Source organism: Chrysochloris asiatica, unplaced genomic scaffold (genome assembly GCF_000296735.1).
Source record: "Chrysochloris asiatica unplaced genomic scaffold, ChrAsi1.0 scaffold00476, whole genome shotgun sequence".
Taxonomy (NCBI): domain Eukaryota; kingdom Metazoa; phylum Chordata; class Mammalia; order Afrosoricida; family Chrysochloridae; genus Chrysochloris; species Chrysochloris asiatica.
In genome coordinates, this window is record NW_006408994.1 from 274973 (window position 1) to 297228 (window position 22256).

General features: G+C 37.8%; 2 pseudogenes; both read right to left on the bottom strand.

The window, feature by feature from the left end:
* LOC102828533 overlaps positions 1–18901 on the bottom strand; it is a 29103-nt pseudogene extending 10202 nt beyond the window's left edge.
* Positions 18902–20546: 1645 nt separating this feature from the next.
* The window catches only part of LOC102828925, a 190744-nt pseudogene continuing 189034 nt past the window's right edge, over positions 20547–22256 (bottom strand).

The window sequence follows — 22256 nt, forward strand, 5'->3', positions numbered from 1 at the left end:
GATCTGCCATCTTGTTTGTTCCTTCCTTCCATCTTCTTTTGATGCTTTCTGCATCATTCCGTCATTTGCCCAGAGAATCCCTCAGTAATGAACATCAATGCTTGAATTTTTTCTTCAGTTCCTTCTGCTTGAGAAATGCTGAGCATGTTCTTCTGTTTCGTTTCCTGACTCCAGATCTTTGCACACGTCATTGTCATATTTGACATTGCCTTCTTGAGCTGACCTTTGAAATTTTCTGTTCAGCTCTTGGACCTCCTCATTTCTTCCATTTTCTTTAGCATCTCTACATTTGAAAGCAATTTTCAATGTCTCTTCTGACATCCATTTTTATCTTTTCCTTCTTTCTTGTCTTATTAATGACTTTTTGCTTTCATTCTGTATGATGTTCTTGTTTTCATCCCACAACTCTCTGGTCTTCAGTCTTTAGTGTTTAATGTATCAAATCTGTTCTTCAGATGATCTCTAAATTCAGGTGGGATATATTGAAGGTCATATTTGGCTCTCCAACTTCTGTCTGAATTTTCATATGAGTAATTGATGGTATGTTCCACAATCTGCCACTGGCCTTGTTTTGACTGATGAATGGAGCTTTTCCACCATCTCTTTCCACAGATGTAGTCAATTTGTTGTACTGTGGTGGTTTGTGAGTTGCTATGATTCTGGAATCTATGCCATAGGTATTTTAAATACCAGCAGAGTTACCTATTATGGTGGACAGGTTTCAGATGAGCTTCTAGATGAAGACACACTAGGAAGAAGGAGAGAAAAACTACTTCCAAATATTTAGTCACTGAAAACCTTATGAACAGTAGAGAAACACTGTCAGATATAGTGGCAGAAAATGAGCCCCTCGGGTTGGAAGACACTAAAAATGTGACTGGGGAATATCTGCCTCCTCAAAGTAGACTTCACCATGATGATGCTAATGGAGTAAAGTCATGGGCAAAAAGTCCTCAAGACTTTCATTTGCTGATGAGGCACAACTCAAAATGAAGAGAAACAGTTGTAAACATCCATTAATAATTAGAAGATGGAATGTAAGAAATATAAATCTAGGAAAATTAGAATGTGTCAAAAATGAAATGGAACACATAAACATCAATATCTTAAGCATTAGTGAACTGAAAAGGACTGGTATTGGCCATTTTGAATCTGACAACCACGTAGTTTACTATGCTGTGATTGACAAATTGAAGAGGAATGGTTTTGCATTCATTGTCAAAATAACATATCAAGATCAATCATGAGGTACAACACTGTCTGTGATAGGATTCTATCCATGCACCTATAGAGAAGACCAGTTAATACCACTCTTATTCACATTTACTCATCAGCCACTAAAGCAAGTGAGGATGAAATAGAAGAATTCTACCAATGTCTTCAATCTGAAATTGATCAAACATGCAATCAAGATGTATTGATCATTATTGGTGATTGGAATGCAAAGGTTGGGAACAAAGAGGAAGGATCAGTAGTTGGAAAATATGGCCTAGGTGATAGAAATGATGCTGGAGATTACATGATAGAATTCTGCAAAACCAATGATTTGTTCATTTCAAATACCTTCTTTAGATAACATAAGAGACAATTATATACATGGACTTCACCAGGTGGAACACACAGAAATCAAATTAACTACATCTATGGAAAGAGATGGTGGAAAAACTCCCTATTATCAGACTCCTTATATCAACTCACAATTTTAACTGAAGAGAGACATTAATATACCCTTCTCAAGAAACAAGGATGTGCTTCTGCCAGTGAAAATGAGTCCTTGGTGTCTCTCTAACACTTCCAGTAATAAACGTATTTCTGTTCTAGTAACACAGAAGAAAGCTATTGCATGAATTACAAAACATTTACAAATATAATCAACTCAAATGAAAATAACAAAGTTTTCTTCTCAAGTCTACCCTGCAATGTGATTTCATTGTTGTTGTTGTTGTTGTTGTTAAGTGCCGTCGAGTCGGTTCCGATCCATAGCGACCCTGTACAAGGTTTCCAAGGGTGTAAATCTTTACGGGAGTAGAAAGCCTCATCTTTCTCCCTCGGAGCGGCCGGTAGTTTCCAACCGCTGACCTTAAGGTTCGCAGTCCGATTCGTAACCACTACGCTAACAGAGCTCCATTATTGGACTTTATTGTTCTCTTTTATCTCTGGGAAGACATTAGTTACAAATATAGAGTACTGAGTAAGCAGCAATGATAAACTTTATAGCAAAACATTGCCACAGTAGTTCTGAGACCAGGCTATTTGAAGGATTTGGTAACATTCTTGAAGAAATTTCATGCATAGATAATGAAAGACTAATCAATATACCAATGGGGAAAAAAAAAAAAAAAAAACATTTATTGGTGTGAAGTTTTTTTCCATTAGGCTCACACATCCATCATTTCCAATAATTTTCTGCAAGCGGTAATGTTGATGCACTAGCTCAACTCACATTCCAGCCTCATTCTCTTTTATCTGTCTTTTCCAAAGTCTGGCAATATTAGTCACTTTCCATGTTTCCTTTCAATTTAGGGTAAGACTGTTCAATGAGAGGTAAGCAAATATCTTCCATGTGGGGGATGGAACTGGTTATAGAAAGTAATTTGTAGTCTTGATAAAAGAAATGGATATGATTGCACAGCGCTTACCTTTTCTTACTCTCTCTAATATGCATATGTTGCTTGGAATTGTGGCTGCCTTCTTGTGACTAAGAGGCAATGTAAATGAAGTTGAATAGACAAACAGAATGAAACAAACATGAGTTTTGATGACATTGTTGGGTAGCTAAATTTAACACTATCAACCATTTCCCTCCAAGTTTTCTTTTCTATGAGAAAAATGAACCCCTATCAATCAGTTTAAGACATTGTTAGCTGGATATACTGTTACTTTGCATTCCCCACTCATTATTGTGCACTATCACTTCCTTTATCTCTGGCCTATAAGAAGAGTTACATATTTTCATCTGTTTTCATGTGACTGACAGTGACCCTTCTTTGTGGCAGGCAAAAAAATTCCTTACCCATTTGACTTGGGGATGTGATACACATTGACCAATGGAATGACACATGCTACTGAGGCATTCAGATCTCCTGCCAACTGTTGTGTTCTTTTCCATATGTCACGAGGGTAACCTGCATCACAAAATGAGATTGGAAAAGTACCACAGCAGCCAACTCCTAATAACCAGTGGGTGTTGTGGAGGAGGTGTTCAGACTGTCTGTTGTCTCAGCTTAAGCAAAGTTAGCCAATATAGAAATCAACACTTTTAAAAGTCTTTGTGGCCCATGGAACATGATGAGCTAATGTGATATATGTCAAAAACAGGCAAATCTTTAGATAATTTCCATCAGCCCCTTATGTTTTTCTTTGCTATAAGATTGGCTTGTCTGGGCTCCAGAAAGAAATTGGAGTAGAGTCTGCCAGCTGACCTGCAGCTGCTGACTTGGCACGTGACGGAGAAATACAGATTACTATAGCCATGGGATATTTTGGTTTGGGGTATTACAGCAAAGGTAAATAATCCATATGTTTTTATTTTTATTTTCATCAGCCTTTATTAAACCCTAACCTTTGCTCTCTGTGTTGTAGTTACTTTAAGATGCTTCAGCACATCCCAAAGTTAGCCTATCCTTGAGAAGCAAGTAGATGTCATAGAGACACCAAGTCCTGGGCTGCCTCTTCATGTACCATTCAACAGTTATATGTTGGTTTGTCTGTAACATGAATATACTGATAAGATAGCATAGTAGTTCTCAAAGGATATTCTGTATACCTTAATTTTTGCAGGGAGTTAGTAATTGTTACATGGAAAACAATGAGAGGATTCTACATGCTCAAGCAAGTAGAGGAGATATTGAACTAAACAAAATCTAGCAAATCTTAAGGTTTCTTATAGCTTTTAAATACATTCATGAATATTACAGGTCTTAAAGACAAAAAAAAATTATTTGAAGGTTTCCTAGACTTTCTTTTTCTCTGGACCATTTTTATTTTCAGAGCATCCCTCAGGGTCGAGGCTCCACATGAGGTAATTTGGGACACAATGAGCTAATGGATATTAAAGAACAATTTGTACAAGAAGTCCAAAGTCTTGACCCAGAGTGAGATGGCCTTTCAGCACCTGGTTCAAGCAGCAAATGACTCCTCCTAGTTCTAGAACTCAGAGGTGATTTTCATCAAAAGTTGGACCCCTAGGCATTTTGCAGAGCATAATGGAGGGACCCAAGCATGCCACAGAAGTCTAGTTATTGAAAACCAGTACTGAAAATGCGTCTCAACAAATACATAGAGACCAAGCTTATTAGTGATTATGAGAGGTGGGTGGGGTTGAGTGATGTGAGGGTATTGCTTAAGGATTGAAGAGTTTTGTTAAGGGTGGTGATTAAAAAAAATTGGAAACTGAATAATGGTAATTTTTCAACAACAGGATGAATGCAGTTAACTTCAATGAATTGTACATGTAAAAATTACAGAAATGGCTAATATTTTGGTATATATACAAGGGGGCTTTTAGAAGTTCATGGAAAATTTCCATTATCTTTAAATTCCACTTTTCCACAAACTTTTTGCCCGCCCCCCCTGTACTTCACCACAATAAAAACTTTTTTTTTAAAGAAAACTATACATTATATGAGTACATAATCAAAGTCCAAGAGTTCTTTGCCATTAATAGGGTCCTGAATAAAGAAAAGAGCATCCACCAGATGTGGCAAGTGATAGAATTATGGGATATAGAAGAGGAACCTAAAAACTCTAAGAAGGAGTAAGGGGGCTGCTTGGAGGAAAAGATTAGGAGAAAGAAGAGAAGATGCAAAGTATAAGATCAGTGCAATTAGTGTCAACTTTCCTGGTAGTAGTGGTGGTTGTGTGCTGACTCAGAGCCACCCTGTATAGGGTTTCAGAGACTGTAAATATTTATGGGAGCAGAAAGCCTTATCTTTTTCTCATGGAGCAGTTATTAGATTCAAACTGCTGACCTTGAAATTACAGGTCTAATTACAAATTACAGTCTAATTTATAACCCACTACGCTACCAAGATAAATTGTAAATGACAAAAGGTCATATTGAATGTCCTCTATAATAAATGTGTACAGGTCTCTAACAAATGTGGACTGAATTCTGACTGAATTCTGGATAAAAGAGACTAGTCCAGTTTATACTCTTGCATGTCAGGGAAGTCTAAGGGATATAGGTATATCCCAGCCTATGTCAAATTTAGGGGAGTTTTTACCTGTAGAGGCCTCTGACAGGTGCTGCAATAATTCAAGGTGTTGGGAAATTCAAAGAGAAAACAAGAATGGACATGATGGAGAAAATATCCAGGTTAGTAGTAAGAAATAGTGGAAGTTATTAAATATAAGATGTAAAAGGGAAGCCACAGGGAGGAAGTTGGATAACTGTAATCATTGAGATGATTGTAGTCATTGAGATGAAACAAAGCGTATAATTTGTTGAATGTAAAGCTGATGATCTTGTCTATTAACCTTCACTCACTTTCCAATAAAAAGTTTAAAAAAAAAAGAAAAGAAATAGTGGAAGCAGGTTGAAACCAGGTATGCACAGAGGCCCATAGTAGTTCTGTACAAGACTGTGTAGGGGAAGTGTTTGCTGGGACTCCTGATTACTTAACGTTCTTTCTTTACCAAAAGATTAGAGCAAACACTCCCTTGTGTGGAGATCACAATGACTTCTCTACCTATTCTGACAATGGGTAAAAGCCAGATCTTATATTCCCCCAGTTCTTTATTCTCCACTCCATCAAAGAGTCAATGTCCCTGTCAATGGCCTTGTCAACATGATGCTGTTGTTAAGTGCCATCGAGTCAGTTTTGAGTCATAGCAATCTATGGTTTCCATGGAGTGGGCTGGTGGGTTTGAAATACCAACCTTGTGATTAGCAATCCAGTGCTTATCCTACAGTGCCACGCCAGGTCTCTTGTAAACATAATAATAAAGAAAAATTATGCAATAAGAGAGAGTCAACAAAAGGCAAAGACATCAGTTTGTTTTTTAGATGTTCCATTCAGAAGACTAAAGAACCAAAATTCCCTCCAGCAATACACAGTGGGTATGACACTACCCATCCAGAGTGAAGCTGCCCCTCTGGAGGGTGAGGGAGGACAGGACAGAAAAAACTTGGAAGTGATAGGGAGAAAAGAAAAACCTCACGAGTGGGACTCTAGGACACTCATACAAAATGGGTGCTATGGAATATAAGATGATGGAGAAAGAGAGTTTCCCAGAATCTTTCAGAACTCTGTGTATGTTTCTGATCACACAGTAGTAAAATTACCTTTTTTCTGGTGATGAACTCTTACTGTACATCCTCCCAAATGCTACAGGCATGACAATTGTAAGGTTAATGAGACAGAAAGTTCTCATCCCCTGTCCCAGTACTGTAGCACAGGTAGGTCTGTAGGGAATTTTAAAACAAATAAAATACCTACTGAGAGCCAGTCTGTTCTCTATTATTGGCATGCACCAGCAACTCTGAATGAGGTCAGCAATAAAATATTTCCCTACAAAATATTATTTTTTGGTCTAAATTCTAAATACAGGTACCATTCCTGTTGACTTTTCATAATATTTGGCACTGTAGAATAAGCACTGGATTGCAAGGTCAGTTTGAACTGCAAGGTCAGTAGTTCAAATCACCAACCACTCCTCGGTAACCCTACACATCTTTGAGCTGGAACTGACCTGATGGCACTAAACAACAACAACAAATGCAGTGCAGTGTATTGCTTGGTGTGGCTCTTCTTGTCCTAGTCTTTGTAATTCCCACAGAACAACATTTTCCTGATGGTGGGGAAGATGCACATAGGATTATATTATTCAGTTGTGAGTGATTTTTAAGAGAGCTAATTGTGATTATAAAAACTTGGAACATGGAGATTGTTTGCCATCCTGCTTGGTATAAGATGAGCAACCTCAGCAGCAGAATGAGGGATCTCACTACCAATAAGAAAGAAGAGCCAGTGATGGAGTACGTCTTTTGGATCCCAAGATCCCTGCGTGTTGAACTTTCTCAACCTAGGAAATGGAGGAATGTCAGAGGAGTAACAGCAGCAGAACAAAGAATAAGAGCAGAGGGCTTCCAATTCCATGAAATAAGTAAAGCTGAGTGCCTTTGGGCAGGAGGCTCACTTGTGAAACTACTTAATCTAGGGAGCTAGGTTTGTTGACCCACAGAGTTAGAGCCAAGTGTCTTCAGGTTGAGGCTTATAGCCGAATGAAGTCCCTTTTGTGCATTTATTGGTGGCCCTAAAAGTGCTTTATAATAAAAACTTGCTATGTCAAAAAGCCAAGGGCCAGAGAGAAGCGTGTCTGTGGGAATGGCTGAGAAGAGGTGCTGTGGACCTAAGGACTATATCCTCCACATTTCTGATATTGAAATGTAACTTGTTGACTTATTAATGATCCCTATAATCACAAGTATAGTTGTGAGTTCTGCATGACCATTGCAATGAATTACTGAACCCAGCAGAGATATAGAAAGTGCCATGGGAGAAATGGCTGGCGATAGAGTTGGGAAAGAGGGAGGAGGCACGTCTGACCTCATCTTTGTTAGGAATTGTCCTTGTCTGGGTTGATGTGCAATTTGATTTTCCTTCCCTCTTGTAAAGTCAGAGGAGGTCAGACATTGCCTCCAAACAGTTTTTTTTTTCTTTTTCTTTTTCTTTTTTTTTTTTTTTGCAATAAGTAGGCTTCAAATTAGCATGGTTTTCTTACTTATCCTTTCAAACATTGCATTCTACAAGGAAATTAATTTAGAGAACTCTTCATTACAAAGTCAGTCCCAAATCAGGCAGACTCAACTTTAAAATGTATCTGTTACAACAGTTAGGATCATTCTAAACTATTTCTGGCACTGCATATTTCTACAACCCAGTAGAACAGCACATTCCTGCATGTAAATAATGTATTTTAAATAAACAGTGACAATACAGTGATTGCTAACAGAACTGGAGTGACTTCAATTCTTTATGTGGCCACTTGAAGTTTCTATTCATGTCTAAAATGTCAAACAATGGAAAACTGTGCCAGGTGCAAATTTTAGATTATGATTGAAACATCTGGCTGAATTTCAAGAATATCTCTTAAAATGAAATTTATTTATTTTAATTGTTAACAATTCAAAAAATAAAACATAGTATCATTTTTAATGGTTTTCTTAATTGGAGCTCTTGTATCTAGTTTGATTTCATTTATTGTTGCTGTTTCTATTGGCTCGGTATAAGATACCCAATTTAAATAATTTACTACCAATATTTTTCTCTAGTCATTATTTTTTCCATTTCATAATTATTACTGAAAATAAGTTTATTATATACCGAACTGAGTCAGTAAGAAGTGGTATTCTCTGGGCATCAGGCACATTAGAGTTGCCACTGCCTTCAGCATCTCTCATCTCATCCTTGCACCCTGCCCTTTGCTCTGTGAAGTCAGGGTAGCAATGGTGACTGTGACATGCCTGAAAAGGGCTGTGCTTGTCATAGCAAAAGAAAAGAGTTTGATTGTCTCTAATGTTCCAAAATCCCTCCTTAAATCAATTTGGCATGGTTATAATTATTTATGCAGAATGGTGTTTTAAATTAATTGTTTATGAAAGGGAAGAGGAGAAGAAAGACAAATAAAAGAAAGAAGCTGAAATAAGTACACTTTCAACTGTACCAGCCTCTGTTGTTGTTGTTGCTAAGTGCTGTCAAGTCAGTTCCCACCCATAGCAACCCTGTATAGGGTTTCTGAGGAGTGTCTGGTGCTTTTGAACCACTGACCTTGCAGTTCAAATTGGCTTTGCAGTCCAGTACATCAACACACAGTCCCACACCAGGACTGTTACACCAGTCTTAAATGGCTTCAAAATGACTGCTCTTCAGGAGAAAATGTGTTTCACTTAAACTGTGGATAAAGGCACAAAGTGTGTTTAGCTCTGAGGCACTTATTCTAGGGAGAGCCATAGTACTTGACATGAACAGTATTCCTCAGAGCATCCAGAATGCCAGGACACTTGCCCAACAGTTTGGAAAACAGTCTAAATCTGGTTGGGACATCCCTGGTAGAGGCTGTGCAGCATTTATTGAATGTTGAGCTGAAAAATGGTGCAAGCTGCCAAAATCAACTTTCCCCATCTAACCAATTGAGTTTGGGGAGTAAATAATCAATGTGCTTCCTAAAATCCAGAACTGTCTTAGTTCCCTATCCAAATTGGCCACTACCCACTTCTGTTCCAAAGAAACTGTTATGAACTGCCAAGGGTCTTAAGTTCTCTTTCCTTCCAAAATAAAATGTACTTTCTGCATTTGGATTCTTTCAGGAGTTTGCTAAAGTGGGATAGATAAATTGCATACTTTATTGAGGAAAAAGACTGGAAATGTTTTGATATATGAGATTCTCTGGACCCCAAACCATTTTTAACTTTATATTGAAATGTAACATATAACAGAAAACTACACAAATAGCTTGATGAATAGTCACACTTTGAATCATCCTTCTAATCAAGAGAACATCAGCAGCCTCCTGTAAATCCTCTGCAGACTCATTCTCATCATTACTCCCAAGCAAAGGTAATTATTATCTTCATTCTCTCGTTTTAGGTTAATTTTACCTGTTGTGAACTTTTCATAAATTGGATTATACAATGTGCTTCCTTATGAGTCTGGTTCTTTGACCTTAACATTATGTTTGTGAGAATCCTTTTGTTGTGTGTTCATTTATTCTCATTGATGCATTACCCATTGTAAGAATATAACATAATTAATGTATACATGCTAATATTTTGAACATTTGGATTTCTCTAGTTTGGGGTAATTATAAAGGATCCTGCTATTGACATTGCTATTCATGGGTCTGTTTGTTTGTTCCCAACAAAAATACATATTTATGTTCAGTAGGCCTATATTGAGGAACAAATTTGCTAGGTGAAATTACTACAGTTTTTTTTTAATTTAATCTGTTGAAATATCTTTGGTTAATTAAAATAACCTAAGATGAGAGAAATGAAGACAGTGGGGAGTAGTGACAAGAATGAGTCTCACAGGCTTGTATAAAGTATGGTATATTCTGTTATCATTGATGCTGTCACACAGTTCTCCACAGGGACCATACCAGTTTAGTCATATAGCCATGTGGATCAGCGTCAGATACCATGGAGTGATCATTCACATTTTCCTTATGACTACTAAGTTGAGTGTCTTTTTCTGTCCAATATTTTAGAAATCCTCTTTTGTGAAATACCTATTTGCCCTTTTTGTTCATTATTCTATTGGGTTCTCTGCCTTGTTCTTTATTGATTTGTATAATAGAAAACAAAGAACATAAATGAGTCCTTTGTCAGCTATATGTTCTACAATATCACTGAGTCTCCATGACTACCTTTGTACACTTTTCGTTATGTTGTTGTTATTAGTTTTCATCCATTCGGCCCCTGACTCAATCCCATGCACAAAACAATGCAATGCTACACAGTCCTGTGCTACCCCCACAATAGATGGCGAATTGGACTGTCGTAAACCAAAGGGTTTTTTTTTGACTGATTTTCAGAAATAGATCTCCAGGTTTTTCTTCCAAGCCATCTTAGTTTGGAAGCTTCACCAAAATATGTTCAGCATCATAGTAACATACAATTCTCCATTGGCATATGGGCAGTGACTATGCATGGAGTTCACTGGCTAAGAACTGAAGCCTTGTCTTCCACATGAAAGGAGAGAATTCTACCATAGAACCACACTGCCTTGTACTTTACTAACTAGAAGTTTTAATTTCTAAGTGTGGATCAATTCAGCAACTTTTCTTGATAGTTGTCCTGTTTTGTGTCATTTTTACTAAATTTCCGCCTTCCCTAAGAACCATGGCTGCTTTTGAAATTCTTTCCAAAAGTAGGCTATCTGGTTAAATATCTCTAGGAAACTGTTGCTGTCTATGATGATCCCTCTGAGCTCGAATTGCCCTCCCTTCTTCTTTCCCCAAATCTATCAACACCATGGGCAATGTTAGTTAATTTCATGAGTTAGACCACCTTGCCTTGAAAAGTACATAAATCCTCACCCCCAACACAATACTGAAATTCTCACTTTAGTCTTTCATATGTAAGTATATAAGATCTCAGACTGATAATATTATTTCCACTACTGCTCTGGGCCTGCAGCTCAGGTGCTGATACTAGTGTTGTTGTTTTTTTTCTAGGAAAAAAGCAATTGTTCCTGTATTGACAGAGCAGTCAGAATAAAAGTCTTTATTCTGCTTTCTTCAGCCAAGAATGTTGAGAGGTTGATACATAATACACTGTACTAAAATACAATCAAATTTTGGTTATAATTGTGATACAGAGAAGAATACATGGGATCTATAATAATAATAACAAAGTTTTGTATTAATCTCCAGTTTCACCGTTTACTTATTTCTGGTCATTCGAGGAAACCACAGTACTTAATTAAGGAGCCCTGGTAGCATATTGTATTACGAGCTGGGCTGCTAACTGCTAGGTCAGCAGTTTGAATCTATGGAAGAAAGATGAGAGTTTGAATCAATGGGAGAAAGATGAGACTATCTACTCCTATTAAGATTTACAACTTCAGACATCCAATACAGGGTCACTGTGAGTCTGTGGCGTACAACCACCATAGTACTTAATCAGAAAAGCTGGATTATATAAAGAAGACTGTGGCATCAGGATTGGAGGAAGACTCATTACCAACTGGCAATATGCAGATGATATAACCTTGCTTGCTGAAAGCAAAGAGGATTTAAAATATTGATGTAGATCAAAGGCCAGTGCTTATAGTATGTGTTGCACTTCAATGTAAAGCAAAAACAAAACAAAAATCCCACTGCATTCCAACAATCCTCACCACTGGACCAATAAATAACATCATGATAAATGGAGAAAAGATTGAAGTTGTCAAAGACTTCATTTTGCTTAATTCACTATCAACACACATGGAAGCAGCAGTCAAGGAGTCAAATGATGTATTACATTAGGCAAATCTGCTGCACAAGACCTTTTTTAACTGTTCAAGAGTGAAGATGTCAGTTTGAGGACTAAGGTGTACCTGGCCCAAGCCACTGTATTTGCAATAGTTTCATATGCATGTGAAAGATGGACAGTGAATAAGGAAGATCATAGAAGAATTGATGCATTTGAGTTATGGTGTTAGAGAAGAATATTAAAAGTACCGTGGATTGCCAAAATAACAAACAAATCTGTGTTGGAAAAAGTACAGCCTGAATGCTCCTTAGAAGCCAGGATGGCCAGATTTTGTCTCTCATACTTAGAGAACACATTATCAGGAGGGACCAGTCTCTGAAGAAGGACATCATGATAAGTAAAGTGAAGGGTCAGCAAAAAAGAAGGAGATCCCAACAAGATGGATTGGCACAGTGGCAGCAGCAATGGGTTCAAGCTTAACAAACATTGTTTCATCCTGTTGTTCATATAGTCTCTATGAGTCAGAACCAACTTGACGTCACATAGCAACAATAGTATTTAAATTTTCTGAACTTCAGCCTTCATGTAACTGATAATGTAGGAATGATAATGACTAATTCAGATAGTTTAGAAAAGGCATAAATATGATGTCTAAAAATATTTGCATAAATTGCCAGACATGCACACTCTATAAAAGCTGCTATGGGTTGTTTCCGAATGATCTTAAATAGTAAATACGTGAACATTCCTGATCAACAGTCCTTTGTAGTAGTGAAACCTGAGCAGATATTTAATAACAAGACGAAGCTCGGGACACTTAGCCAATAATTGGCAACAAACTACAGTAAAGGCAGTTCACGGATCTCTAAACATTTTCTCCCAGACAACAAAGCCTAGCAGAAAAAATGACAACAATGAAAATGAATTATCCTTGATTTTATTGGGAAAAAATTAGGAAAGCAAATTCATTTTCTAGAGTTTATATGCACACACATACTGAAGTGTCATAGCTCTGTAAGACAAGCACTGGACTGTGAACCACAAGGTCAGTGGTCCAAACCCACCAGCCCTTTCACAGGATAAAGATGAGGCTTTCTGCTCCCACAAAGATTTACAGCCTTGGAAACCTCATAAAGCATTGTTATGAGTCGAAACCAACTGGATGGTACTTAACAACAACATCATACACCTGCTGTTGTTAAGTGCTGTCGAGCCAGTCCTTATTCATAGTAACATGCATAGGGTTTCTGATGAGCTCTGGTGAGTTTGAACCACTGACCTTGCAGTTCAAGCCAACCTTTTAGTCCAGTGATTATCCTATAGAACCATACCAGGACTCCAACACACACATACATACTCTAAATCTAAGTGTATTTCTAACAATATATTATTATGCCTACAGATAAGATAGGTCTAGTATTATTCTCCCCTTACATGTGAAATATTTAATAGTTTATATCAAATTTAATGTATTTATGAAGCAGAAATATATAATATTAAACTCCCCTACTAGCATTCATTTTACAGTCTTGGAAAATGAAACATGTGGTCTTAATGAACAATAAAAGATTTTCATCAAAATACATAGTCACCTTGATTTTGCCATTTGTAGGGTAAAGGTCTACCATTCTTCTGTCAGTTTGTTACACTGTGGTGGCTTGTGTGTTGCTATGATGCTGGAAGCTATGCACCAGTCCAAGGATAACACAAAAAGTAATGCTATTAGGGTTCCAGTTCATATATATTCATGGATTTATCCCATTAGATTGCCTTCAAAAAGAAGTTCCTATCAAAATAGTGGCTTCTGAGGTGATCTGCTGGACCAGATAAATCCAAAGCAGATAGTTCGATTCAGAAACTTATAGTGGCTGTACTTAGGGATCACAAAGTGATAATCTTGATAGCTTTTCTCAAACGACACAGGGTGATCATAGGGACTTATTAGGGAGAAGTTTTAAGAATATTTAAAACTGCATCAATGAGAAAAATACCAGGAAAATGGTGCCAAGGATTTTTTCCCCATTACAATAATGTACTTGTTCATTCTTCAAGGGTAATATAGCCAGCCGTATGAGAGTTTCCTTGTGAAACCTTACCTCATCTACCCTACAGCCCTGGTTTTACCCCTTCAGACTTCTTTTGGTTCCCAAACTCCAAAGAATATTTTAAAAGAGCACACTTTGAGCCTTTTGAGGATGCCAAAACTGTATTTTAATGTGGTATAAATCAAAGCACACAGAATTCTTCAGGGAATGGACAAAGAGATGGAAAAAACATCCTCAGAAAGGCTTAACAAACTACTTTTTTAAAATCATGTATCTTAAAAGATTGATGCATTTTCTCTTTCTTGATTTATAAACCATTTCCCATTCATTGATTTTGTTTTTCTGTTAACTTGATCATGTTGATTCTTTCATATATTTTTCTCACAACTCTTCAATAGCAATATTAACTCCTCAGTACAACAGAAAATGCCCTTAGCAGTTACTCTGTGTAATTTTTCTGCCTCCAAGCATAACAGCTACATGGAAAGGGTAACAATTGGGCTAATAGAGGCCTATACTTCACTTCATTCCCACTTTTGTCTTAAACTACATAGCAATGGTATATATGGGCTTCCTTCTCTATGTATCGCAAAGCATATTCACATATATTATTCATTCATTCATTCATTAAAAATTATTTGGCGCATGCTGTCCTTTTACTCAACTAGGTAAAAATCAGACACAGCCAACATACTTGTTGTTGTTAAGTGTTGTCGATTCAGTTCGGACCTATAGTGACCCTGTTTAGGGTTACCAAGGAGTGGCTGATAAGCTTGAACCACTGACTTTGTGGTTCAAACTGACTTTGCACATAAGGAACAAGCTGTGTAATCCTTATTTTGTAACCAATAAAACTGTACAGTGAATCTATGGGGAAAACATGAGTACAATTGGTCCATGGTTCACATTCTGGGTGATTGCTAGTCAAGAGATACTGAGTCCATGGTTTAATCTCTCTGTGCCCCAGTTTGCTTATCCAAAGTATAAGCAGTATGAGTTGTTGAGTCATTCCAATTCATAACAACCTCTTGTGTGTTAGAGAAGAACGTTCTCCATACAGTTTTCAATGACTGATATTTTGGAAGTAGATCACCAGATCTTATTTCCAAGACACTTTTGTGTGGATTTAAACCCTCAACCTTTGAGTTAACAAATGTGTTAGCTATTTGCACCACTCAGGGACTTCATAGTGTATTCTGAAGATGAAATTAGTCAGTGTGTGCAAAATCCCTGTGCCTGGGGTAGAAAAGTCTGTGCTCAGTAAGAGACAGTTGTCACTGGTGATCACAACAGTAACAGAAAGAGCCGAGAGAGCCAAGGGTTACCCTGACCAGAAAAGAGACTGGGGTCCTCCCAATGTGTGCTTAAATCTTCTCTTCCCCTGGGGAGTAAGATAATTAGAATTCTGTCTTCATAGCTGTAAGATGTGTTAACTGTATACGCTACCATAGAGGCTAACTTAGATAATTAAATTTTTAAAAAGCAGAACATTTCCTAGGGAATTGTATGCTTATGCTCAGAAAAATTGTATAGCCCTGCATGTGTATAACATGGATTTTTAAGCCCATTAAGATGTTGGGCATCAGACTCTTCCCTAGTGTTAATAGTGTTTGCAGTGAAGAGGCCAGGCTAAACTCACTGCTAATTATAGCAACCGGAGGAAAGGAAGAGCCAAATGCAAACTCTCTTGATCAAAGTTATTTCCTCTACTTTACCCATTGATACTGGGTAAATACTGGATCAGTAGAATAAGCACTGGACTGAGAACCACAAGGCTGGTGGTTCAAGCCACCAGCTGCTCCATAGGAGGAAGATGAGTCTTTCTGCTCCCACAAAGATTTACAGCCTCAGAAACCCTACACGGGGTCACTGTGAGTTGGAACCAACCCAATGACACTTAACAACAGCAACCCATCAATAATACTGGGGGCAGGTAAGTATGATTTAAAGTTGTATGTAAAACTTCAAATCTAAGGAAATAAAGAATAAAAAATATATAGAGAGGTGATAGATATTTTCCAACTGAATTGGAAAATATTGTTTCTCATTATCTTTCCTGCAATATCAACTAAATTAGATTTGAATCACATCAGCTGACTAACCTAACTATAATCACTTAGCTGGGTTTATGCAAGTTTTCATATCTCCATCAGTAGAAAGCAGATGGCTATTTATTAAAGATATCAAACTCTATATGAGAGTAAGTAGAATGCTAGGCCAGATGCTAAATAATTATGAAGTTATTCTGGTGGGAAATAGCAGGCCTATTTGGTAAAACACTACCATTTCTAGTAACAAAATTATTTTAAATCATACTTTCTGAACACACACAAAAAAGGTTCTTATAGGTTCTTACTGAAGGGTTGCTAGCCTTATATAAAATTTTATTAGATTTATGTTGTAGGTGTTAACTTTAAAAGATTCAGCTCCTACATGAAAACCCAAGAAGGTTCTAGTAAGATCTGTATATGAGGAAACCTGTTTTGTAAACCAGGGACAAGCAGACACCTCTGTGAGTGCCAGCAATTGTGAGAAAATGTGCCACCCACACCATAACTGAGAAGAGCTCCCACATCAACAGGACCAAAATTTCACTATTATATATTGAAACATTGCCCCATTCAGTCTGCAGACAAAGTACCAAAGGAAACCTGCCTTCCTCTTAAAACCATTAAGTAGTAAAGAAAGAAACTGGCACCAGAATGTGTGGAATGTGCCACTAATAAGCTCTCAGATTCTCAAAATAAGCCACCTTGGTTCACATGAGTAAAAATTAACTCAAGGGCATGAGACTGCCACGGCCTCCCACCCTTATAAGCATGATCTTCTCCATAATCATTCAAATATCACTATGAAAAAATATGATACATTTTTTTTAAAGAGAAGCAGTGTCTAAAAGTATCCCAAATACTGTATTCTGTAATAAAGGAAATATTTTTACCACTTTAGATGGTGTTATGAATTCAAGTGTGTCCTCCCATAAAAAAAGTTTTGTAATCTTAACCTCTATACCTAGCAAAGCAATCTAATGTAATGTAATATATTGCCTTCCATAATGTAATATAATAATCTCTCATAATTTACTCTAATCCAATCAGTCAATCAAGGTAATATCACTTCTGAATTATAGAAAGCACAACAAGACATAAAGAAACTAAAACAATAAAAGGTAAAATATTTAAATTGACTCATAACAAAAGAAATAACTGGTCATAAAATATTCAAACTATTTCAGAACATAGAAAAGGATGGAATACTCCTGAACTCATTCTATGAAGCATGTATAACCCTGATAACAAAACCTAGCAAAAACACCATTATCTTTTAATTCTATTTTCCACAAACTTATGAAGGCCCTCACACACTATCATCCATAACTAAAATTGCACAAACAACAGAAGACAAACTAGGTATCTTATTTGAAGTTCTCTAAAGAAGCAAAACCTTTTAAGTTACATATATATATAGGGAGAGAGACAGAGACAGAGAGAGAGAGAGAGAGAGATTTATATCAAGGAAATTGCTCACACAGTTGTAGGGGTGCCCGGTCCCAAGTCCAAGAGTCAGATGTGAGACTGGAGGCTTCTGATTCTTGTAACAGCAAAGCTGATAAAACCAAGTTTAACAGGTCAAACCATGGGCAGATAAGTTGGGCAGGTAAGATGGCAAGCTGTTGATAACTCCCAGGATCGTCAGGCAATTAAGGAGACCAGTGGCTCAAGTCCAAAGGATTGAATGTTGAGTGATGAGCCAGATACAGGATACAGACCCAGCAGAAAGCAAGCGAACTTTTCCTGAGTGTCCAATATTTTGGAAGCAGGTCACACCTCCAAGAAAACTTCCATTCAGTTGATTGGCTGCTCATAGTTGTCGGAGACAGCATATGCAAGTTCTGAGAAGCTGAGGCCCTGTGACAACGTGGACAAAAATCCAGTCATTGGGCCCTCCTCAGACTTGCAGGGCAGGCCATGGGCTCTGAGGGCCAAAGAAGTGACCTCCTGAAGTCCCGGGTTCATAGGTCTTTGCAAACTCACTGGTCGGCTACCTTTGTACAATTCTCTCTGGTTCTTATATTGCTAATTCTGTACTTGTTCTTTGTTTCTAACTCCAATGATTGTAGCTTCTGGGAAAATGGTTTCTACACTTTGCCTCTCTTAATGGCGCCAATGTAAATGTCACTGCCCTGAAGGTATTGGCAGTGCATGAGGTCTGGGGAACAGGTCTTTCTGGGAGCCGGCAGTGGCCACCTGGGAGGAATGTCAGTATTTTTTCTTATCTGATTATTCAGTCATGTTTGAACTTTAACTAAAAACATGAGCCCTTGATGTCCATGTACAAGAACAAACTTCCCCCTAGTAGCCAAACTAGTAAGGCTTCCTCAAATGACTCAGGAGGAGCAGGAACAGGAGTTAATAGATAATCTATAATTGCTTGTTTGAACTTTTCTCATAGAAATAAGAATCTTGGATTATTATAAAAGTCATACTTGAACTTTTCTCATAGAAATAAAATCTTGGATTATTATAAAAATCATGATGTACTTGAAAAATATGTTAAGATTAAATCTGTGAATGATGTACTTGAAAAATATGTTAAGATTAAATCTGTGACTCATCATGTCCTACATCACATGAATAACCTCGTGTCTTATCATGAATGAATAATCACATTAAACTTAAACCTCCTGCCTTGATTTCCCTTATCTGAAAATGAATAAAAGACTGAGGCAAAGCTAGTCCTGTATGCTAGCTTGCCTGTCAGCTTGCATCCACTCTGGTCTCAGAGTGTTTCTTTCTCTCTCGCCTTTCCAGACATGCATCAAACTTGTGTGTCTGTCTTCTTTGTGTCTAATCTATATCTTTCGCCTACCAGATCTCCCACCTTCGTGAAGCCCACCCCTCCGTAGAGGCAGGACCCCGACAATAGTAGATCCCATCATGGAGATTACTAAGTCTAAATTGCCAAGCCACTGAGAATCCTGGCCCAGTCAAGTTGATACAAAACCTTAACTATCATAGTCCACCCCTTGTCAACTTAGCACCTGTATATATCTCCTTAAAACATTCAGAATCTTAAAATGAAGACAATTATAAAGCCATACTTGTGCCTAACATGATACAACTAGCAGACAAAAAAAGCACTTATATTTTGCAATTGAGCAAATACATCTGATGTAAACCTACAAGGAGGAAATGCTTATAACATTTACAGTCCTTGTTTCTGAAACTGGTCACATAGCCATAGTTGGTATTTAGAACTACCTTCTTCCACCACCCATTACATATTACCTTTGCCCTTGACAAGTATCACATCTGGTCATGGTTCTGTGCCTGGTGGGGTGACCCAAACCTTCATTCTAGAATAGTTGTGGTCATAACTCATCATATCAGAATTAGGTTGCTGTAGTTTATCATTGACTTTAATCAAAGATAGTATTAAGAGATGTCCTAAGGCATCTTCTGGATTCCATACATGTTCTTCTTTTCCTCCATTATGTAATGTCAATCTGATTTCCCCATGATAATTAGGATCAATCACACCACCCAGTACAGTAACTCCCTTCTTTGCCTCTTGATCCAGAAGTATGAGGAGTCCAAAGTTGCCAGGAGGCATTCTTAATTTCCAATTCAATGAAATCAGTGTTGTGTATCCACGAGGAATATTTCTCCCTTTAGAACTAAAATGTCCAGAACCAAACAACACAGGGTCACAGGAACAGGAACCAAAATTGTTGTGAGTGGTTACTAGAAGTAGCATCACTCTCATTTCCACTCCTTAATTCCTGAACGTCTTGGCTATTGGAGAAATTGCACCATATCTTGGATAATGGTTTGAAGCACATGCAGCCTCTTGGAGAACATTGTTACAACCCTGTAAGGTTGTAAGAGTGGTCAGTCCCAAGTCTATAAGTCAGCTGTAAGGCTGGAGGTATTTCCACCTAGCTGGTGCCATAATTGTGACTTTAGAAGGCCATTTCATCATTCAATCAAGCCAGCTGCTTGTAGATGATGGAAAACATACTGCTCCGTGACTTTCATGAATATGGCATAAAGAGAACAAGTCCATATTCAGAATAAGTGTCTATTCCAGTAAGGACAAAACACTGCCCTTTCATTGATGAAAGTGTTTCAATGTAATCTACCTGCTAGCAGGTTATTGACTAATCTTCCCAAGGAATGGTCCCATGTCACAGACTCAATATTAGGTTCTGCTTCTGGCACATTGGACACAGTAGCTAAGTCAGCAATGTGAGTAGAAGCCCATTTCTGAGCCCATTAATAACCTCCATCCCTACCAACGTGGCCACTTTGTTCATGAACCTACTGGGCAATGACAGGAGTAGCTAGAAAAGAGGATGATTATTTTCCACAGAACATGTCATCTTATTCATTTGATTGTTAAAATCATTCTCTGCTATGGTAATGCTTTGGTGAGAGTCACATGAGACACATATATCTTCACTTTTTTGGCCCATTTGGAGAGGTCTATCCACAAAGTTTCCACATCTTGTTTGCATCAATTTTCCAGTCATGTTCCTTGTAAGTCCATGACCATCCAACCAAATCGGCCACAGTATACCATCACGCATCTAGCCATTTCTCCTTCCACACAAAATGAACAACCAGGTGCACTGCTCAAAATTCTGCCCGTTGGGATCATTTTCCTTCACCACTGTCCTTCAAGTAAGTCCCAGACGGGGACTGTAGTGATGATGCTGCCACTTTTAAGTGGTGCCTGCATATCATGCAGAACCATCTGTAAACCAAGCAAAAACTTTCCCTCAGTCAATTGATCATAAGGAACTCCCCAAGAAGCAATAGGCATAGACTGGAAGAAGGACGGTAATGTGACAGGAGTGGAGACCATAGGCATTTGGGCCACTTCCTCATACTTATGTCTTCAGGTCCTGCTCGAACCTAATCTTATATATACCACTTACATTTAATGATATGAAGTAGGCTAAAATACATCAAGAATGATCCAAACAGCTGATGAAACTGAAAATCAAGCTGTTCCAATAAAAAATAAATAAATAAATAAAACCTTGGACTTCAATAACAACCCAAAACACCCAACTCACATCCTGAATAGCTATGATAAATAATTCCATGTTCCATATGAAACCTTGAAGTTGTCAGTATCAGCTTAAACATTATCCAAAGCATGTACAGAATCTCCAAACCCAACCAAATACATCAGGGGATGCTATTAAATCCATCCCATAATAAGTGATGATCAGCATCCTAAATGTCCTTGCAGCAGCATTCATCCTGCAGACAAGCTGCCCATGCACCCAATTATTTTAACCTCTCCCAACTGGACATATTTCAGGAAGAACCAGCCAGGTTGTGTTACCCTTTTACATTAAGTGGTGCCTGCATATCATGCATTATCATAGTAAAAAGTATAACTACCCTTTTTGAAACTTGCTCAGAGAGACATTAACTGTCTTCCCTTATAAGTCACATTTGCTTTCATAAATAAATTCCTTGCCTGAGTGAAAAGCTTGATCTCTTACTTCACACTTCTTACTTAACAGAGAAAGAAACTTTCATTTATAAAATGGTCCTGCAACAGATGAAGCACTGCTGTGAACATTCAGTTTTATGACTCTGTGGGTCAGAGAACACTGAGTTCACGATGGGTAGATCTGGTCACATGGTGACTTAGTGGCCAATGGTTCAGTCTCTATTAGAACCTAGTAATAACGTAAAAATTCAGTACTAAAAAAAGGACAGTACTTACCTGCAGAGAATGTAGGGGCTTTGCTCCACAATCTTAATGGTTTGCACTGTGATTCATCAATAAGGGCTTGCCCAAAACTCCATACTACACCCCTATCTGAGATTTTAAGCACCATTGGATCAGTTGTATCATATGACCTAATTGGCAGAATGTCTTGAACAGCAACCTGAACCTATTTCAGGGCCTTCTCTTATTCTGAGTACCCTCAAAACAAGCAATTTTTCGAGTCACCTGATAGATAAGTTGGAGTAAGATATGCAAATGAGGGATACATCTACAAAATGCAGAGAACTACCAGGTATTGTGCCTCCTTTTTCACTGTGGGAGGGGCCAAATGTAATCACTTATTCTTCACCTTAGTAGGAATATCGCATTACTGAATACTGGAAATTTCACTGAAGTAGAAGACATCTGAATTTTTATTGAGTTAATTTCCCACCCTGCAACACACAGATGTTTAACCAATAAGTATGGAGTGACTGATACTTCTTCTTTACTAGGTCCAGTCAGCATAATGACATTAATGTAATGGACCAGTGTGATGT